This window comes from Silene latifolia, chromosome Y (genome assembly GCF_048544455.1).
Source record: "Silene latifolia isolate original U9 population chromosome Y, ASM4854445v1, whole genome shotgun sequence".
NCBI classification, from domain to species: Eukaryota; Viridiplantae; Streptophyta; class Magnoliopsida; order Caryophyllales; family Caryophyllaceae; genus Silene; species Silene latifolia.
The window spans coordinates 110,133,070-110,138,921 of record NC_133538.1 but is presented as its reverse complement, the minus strand read 5'-3'; the positions used below and the strand labels follow the sequence as shown (position 1 = coordinate 110,138,921).

General features: G+C 36.8%; 1 long non-coding RNA gene across 1 annotated transcript; it reads right to left on the bottom strand.

Moving 5' to 3' along the window:
- Positions 1-534: 534 nt before the first annotated feature.
- On the bottom strand, positions 535-1,304 carry LOC141626604 (uncharacterized). The gene is made up of 4 exons (XR_012536200.1): positions 1,223-1,304; positions 1,040-1,147; positions 915-959; positions 535-814 (listed from the first exon to the last, which is right to left on the bottom strand). It is a non-coding gene; the product is annotated as an uncharacterized LOC141626604 (long non-coding RNA).
- Between the last annotated feature and the right edge of the window lie 4,548 nt (positions 1,305-5,852).

Sequence of the window (5,852 nt, the reverse complement as noted above, 5' to 3'; positions counted from 1 at the left end):
ATGTGTATACATCCTCTTAGTGTCCTCTTTGAAGACGAAAAGGAAGACATCCTCTATTTATGGAGTATGTCCTTGTTTTGGCCCTTGTGCCATATAAGAGAGAAAAAGTGTGATGGGGTCCTACTTTAAAGGTGGAAAGGAGAGGAACACAGCATCCTCTTTGATGTGGAGAAATAGAGAGGAAGAGGATGAGAAATTGGAAAATGTGGCAAAAAATAAGAGAAAATATTATACCCAATGAAAAAATTAAAAAAAATAAAGAAGAGGAAGAAGACCTCCTCTTCAATGTGGATGCTCTTACAAACATTTGTTTACCCTTGATTAAAATAACTCTCACAAAGAATAAAAAAACGTAAATAAATGATTGAGATGGAGGGATTACTCTGGAGAGAAGAGTAGAATGAAATTAAACATATACTCAGTGTATAAGAAAGTAAACTTACAATGTGCAGATTGTAAAGGAAACGATCAACACAAGCTACTAAACGATAAAGCTTCCAAAATAATATATATATACGATAAATCTTTATCTGTCAATCATTTAATCATATAAAATAGTTAATCAAACTACTAAAATTAGTTTAACTATTTGAAATTTAAAAGAGTAATCGCAGAACAGCTAACGCCATAAGATGATTCTATGCAACATTATCTACCTTTGGATAACAGCATAACAAAAATAATATAACAAAAACAATCTCAAATAATATGACAGTAAGCATTACATTGTTCCAGCAATGGCCGGTCCAATTGCATTGCAGAGCGACGTGATACTTAGAGCAATTATGTTAGCTGCTCCTCTTTGTTCTTGACTCTAGTTTAACAATTTAACCGAAACACATTTCAAATTAAAGAGTTCAATGAATGACAATAAAAGCGAGTCACAGAAACACAACTTCGAAAGGAAATATTACCACGGCTCTATTTTGCTGGAGAAACAGTCCTATTGAGATTATACACTGTTGCCAAAATCAGAGGTTATAAATCAGAAAATACACGGATTTTGCGAGTCAGGTGGTACTAAGATTATAATACATACCGAAAAAATATTTTACAGGATAGAAGAAAGATCGATCGCTAGCGTGAGAGTTACGCCACGTAAATTAGTAGTGAAAGGGAGACAAGTTAGCAGAAGTATACTAAGAACCTTCACATAGAAAGCAAGAGTATCAGTCTCGAGATCAAAACTCAAACTAAAGTTTCATCAGTGTCGAGACATTACCGCTTCAGTACGAGTGACTGTCAACGGTCCTAGAGATCTTCCTAAGACCGGGTACAGAAGTAGGTTACAACTTAACATACTAATCCCTATAATCATTGAGCACCCTTGTTACTAAGATATATTCCGTTTATATAGTCGTGGCTGAAAAACAGTCATCAGAAATCAGAACAATGCTCGGAGTACCTGCTACTGCAAGAGCTTGGCCAACATTGTCAGTTGAAAAACTCAATCCTCCTAATGACCGAGGACTCACCGCCCATAATGAGAATACCTAGTCGAAAATATCAAATGTTCACATTTAATCTTGATTCCGTATCAGTTAACCTCAAATAAACATATATGGTTGGAAACTGCAAATACCTCGCTGTATGCGGTATCATGCATCTGAAAGATACTAAACACAATGATCATCGACATCAAAGGCCAGTTTCTGAGAAGGGTGAGCGAGGAATTGGAGGTTTTTGATTCGGTACTTTGCGATTTTTCAACATCATTAAATCCAAGTTTATCCTCTACAGAATGCGAGTGCATGGTTTCCTGCAACAACAGTTCTTCGATCAAGAGCAGCAAAGACATTCAACTACGGTACGGTAAGGGACACAATACGGAGAACATCTCGGCGCAGCCAAAAAAGAGATAACAAACACAAATAAAGCGAATATTGATATCGCCAAAGATGCTAAGAAGTAAGGGAACCTCTAATCGAGAGAACCATTAACAATTCATCAAATACGGTTAATTACATGATGTAATAGGGCAAGAAGAACTCTAGTTACCTCCCAAAAATCGATTCCTGAGAAAATACATTCGGGAATTTTACTGCAGGCTGTGGAAATGTAAATTGGAAATTAAAAATACAGCTCAAACTCAACTGAATTCTGTTGCATAAAACTCAACTGAACTGAATTCTGTTGCATAAAGCAAATGAACTGAATTCTGTTGCATAAAACTCAACTGAACTAAATGAACCATCTATAACTCTTTAAAACACATCCAATTTCTAAATCATATACAAGTATAACGCGATGTCCATCCAGTGAAAGATGAATTGCAACAATCTCGGGTTTTTTAATAAGAACCGAAACAAGAACAGCCATTGTGGTAGCTCCCTTGCTAAGCTGAAACGGCTGAAGTCCAAAGATTCAACCAATTTTCAAACAAAACCAACATACCTAAACAATAGGATGAAACTCCAACTACTCCTGTATAACCCTATGGAAATTTTACAGATAATTGCGAAAAAGAACTCAATTTTATCAGCGATCAACTAAAAAGAATCAAACCCCAGAAAATTTTGAACCTTTTTCCTTAATTACAAACTATACATCAACTCAAATTACCTCAAAAGCAACACTTAAAGTGTCATAAAACCGATGAAATATTTTAAAAAACGTATACAATCAAAAGAACCGATGAACTTACAAACACTCAAATTATAACACAATCAATCAAGCAAAAGCAAAAAAAAAAAAAAAAAAAAAAAAAAAAAAAAAAAAAACTATTCCTACTCGTGACGGTCACAAGTTATGATGACCCTCACAACTTGTTTAAATAACATTAAGACGGTCACAAGTTATGATGACCCTCACAACTGATTTAAATAACATTAAATAGGAAGGGGGTTATGAGACGTCACAAGCTTACGACCGTCACAAGCAAGACTATTGTTTGAGCAAATTGATTCATCTTAGTATCATAAATCTGATATGAAATAGCTCGGATTTAGAATCATTCTAGTATAAACTATTGTTTGAGCAAATTGATGATCTGAATTAATCAAGGTTACCTAGGATTGCAATCCACTTTGTTTGTAGAAACTATAGGAATGTTTTGAGCTAACTTTGCAAGGGTCTGCATACAGGTGAACAGACAATTAAATTGTTATCGAGCCAAATACTCGTTGAAATGGAACGGGTTTAGATATCGTATGTATGTAATCATACCATAAGGTTTTAAGTCAAACAATAGCAAGCTTTTGACACCATTGAAATAGTAAATATCCCTTTCGTCTCCAACCCACAAACAATCAACCTTAATCCAAATGCAAAGAAATGAAAGTGACACAACAACTCATACTACAACAATGATAACAGAAGCTTACAATGGCAACCATATGGAATGTAGGGATTTCCTTCATATGAATCACCACAAGTACAGACATTGCAATGCCATCTGCACTCCCATTACAAAAAGAACTGCAATAAAACATGCTATTCGGATAAGCGGACGCACCACCTAGTAATGCCGGAGGGTCCCAATACAGCAAAGTTGGAAGATTCTAGACTCCCAATCTCTTGAATAATCTTGTCTTGTTTTGAGTAATCCACTAATCCAACATCTAAACAGGAATTACTCGCTCGATTACTAAAAAAAATTAGCAATTCAACTCCCTCATCACCAACATCGTTAGCGTAATTAACTCCACAAATCATCTCTTTTACTCAAATCATCAGTCGAAAATGAATTATCTTCAAATTGAAATCAAATTTAATTGAAAACCCTAACCCTAATACTTAATTGTACCATAATATGACAAAGTTTATTGAATCCCAAAACGCAAACATCATACAAAACCAAAAATTCAGTGATGAATGAAAACAAATCGTCAAAAACCAAGTGATTTGCGATCATAAAATTATTGAAATAAAAAATCGTACCTGACTGAGGGTTGCGAACTAGAAGGTTGACGAATTAAGACGAGATAGTTGTGGGTCATCGATGACGAGGTATCTGCCGGCGATAACACGGTGGTTGTCGGTGAGAAGTTGGCAGTGACAAGGTCGTTGTGGGTAATTAATTGGGTTTTGGGTGTCATTGATTGATTGTGTGGATGATAATATTGAGAAGCTTGTGAAAGAAAGGTCATAATGAAGACCTGGGTTCAATATTTACTTAATTTTTTTTTTAAATTCTATTCTTTCTATTTAAGGCTACGGTTGCTTACTATGCCTGTTGCCTTTTATTTGCTTTCACTTTAGATGCACATCGGTTAAATGCAATATTCCATGTCTATGACTTTTATATAGACATGGGTTTTATTAAATGTCACATGTCCTTTAAAATCAGAAATAATGGACATGTGTTTTTTAACGCAACCGATGTACATATAAATATCTGCACATCAGGTTTTTGCAAACAACCGATATGCATGTTATGTACATAGGTTTTTCAGATAATCCGATGTCCATCGACTGATGTCGATAACGAGTTTTGTAGTAGTGTTTATAAACCGTATTTGAAGAACTCGATTTTTTACGATGGTTTTATACGTGATTTTGAGCTCGTTTTCAACTTGATTTGGGCACGATTTTCGAAGCAAACTCGAACCAACTCTTGACCCAAAACCCAACCCATCACTCATCTTCATAACCAGGCCCTAACCCCATGCAAGCCCACGTCCAAACTCCCTCCAATCCAGCTAATAACCCGTCCCAAACAGCCCGCACAACCAACCCTTTCCCTTACCCGTGTTCAGCTTCGCCAAGCCCCAAACCCACTCCAAACACCACTTAAACCCGTGCCCATTAATCCTAAACCATACCCTAGTATCCTACCCATATTACCCTAGCTTAACCACCAAGAAAAACCCCTCCTAAACCCTACACGAGCTCACGAAAGCTACTGGACAGCAGCAGCGAAACAGGGAGCCCGACTGCTTCTTGCTCTATTTTACCCTACTTTAACTCCCTATAAATACCTCCCCTCTGCCATATTTCATTCCTCTAAGTTCTCCATACATACTACCGTCACTCACCAGCATTAATCTCCAAAAACAAATCCAAATTGCCTCTCAAAACTCTTGACAAAACCGAGACATCGAAACTGAGAAACCGTTTGTGTCTCTCTCGAAATACCATTTGTTTCCCCTTCAAATCTCCATTAAAACTCGAGTTTCTTATTCCTAATTAACCATATAACACCCATATACATCTTAGACAAAGATTCACGAGCCAAATTGACCCTGAGAGTACACGAATCACCTCAAAAAATAGAGTGTCATACACTCTGTTTTCGCGGCTTTTCCTGTCAGTCCAGTTCTGTTTGTGCTCATTTTTCGTGCCAAATAACTCAGAACGAGCGTGGTTTGCTTTAAGATCTTTATTCTACTCTCTTTCTAGTTTTCAAAACATCTTTTAAATCTAATTTTTACCATGAAACGAGTGAGAAATTGCAGTTTGAAAGTTGCTGTCCAGATTTACAAAAAACGTGTTTGTTGCTTTGTTCCTTCGTCGACGACGGCCTCTCGAGATAAAATCTACGATCGATTACGACCCAAGACGGTGTCAACGATACATGTAGGTTGAGGGTGCATCAAATCCTCCTCTTCTCCCTTTTATTTCGTTCTTTTTATGTTTGTTTTTTCATTGTTCGTTTTACATTGTTTATCGTTTTGCGTCGTTTGATATCGTTAAATATGAAACTAGTTTAGTCTGAGTATGAGTTAAAGTACCACCATGAACACCCGCGTTGACTTGAGTCGGGAAAGAAATCCGCCACATCGGTGGGGCGTATCCCCCTTCTCATTTACATATCCTCGTGTTCAAGGTAGGGCATTAATAAAATGGATTCTAACTTCGTTCCTCGCTTTTGACCCCTCGCTTGTTTCGTTCAATTCGACCTGCCCTAGGAC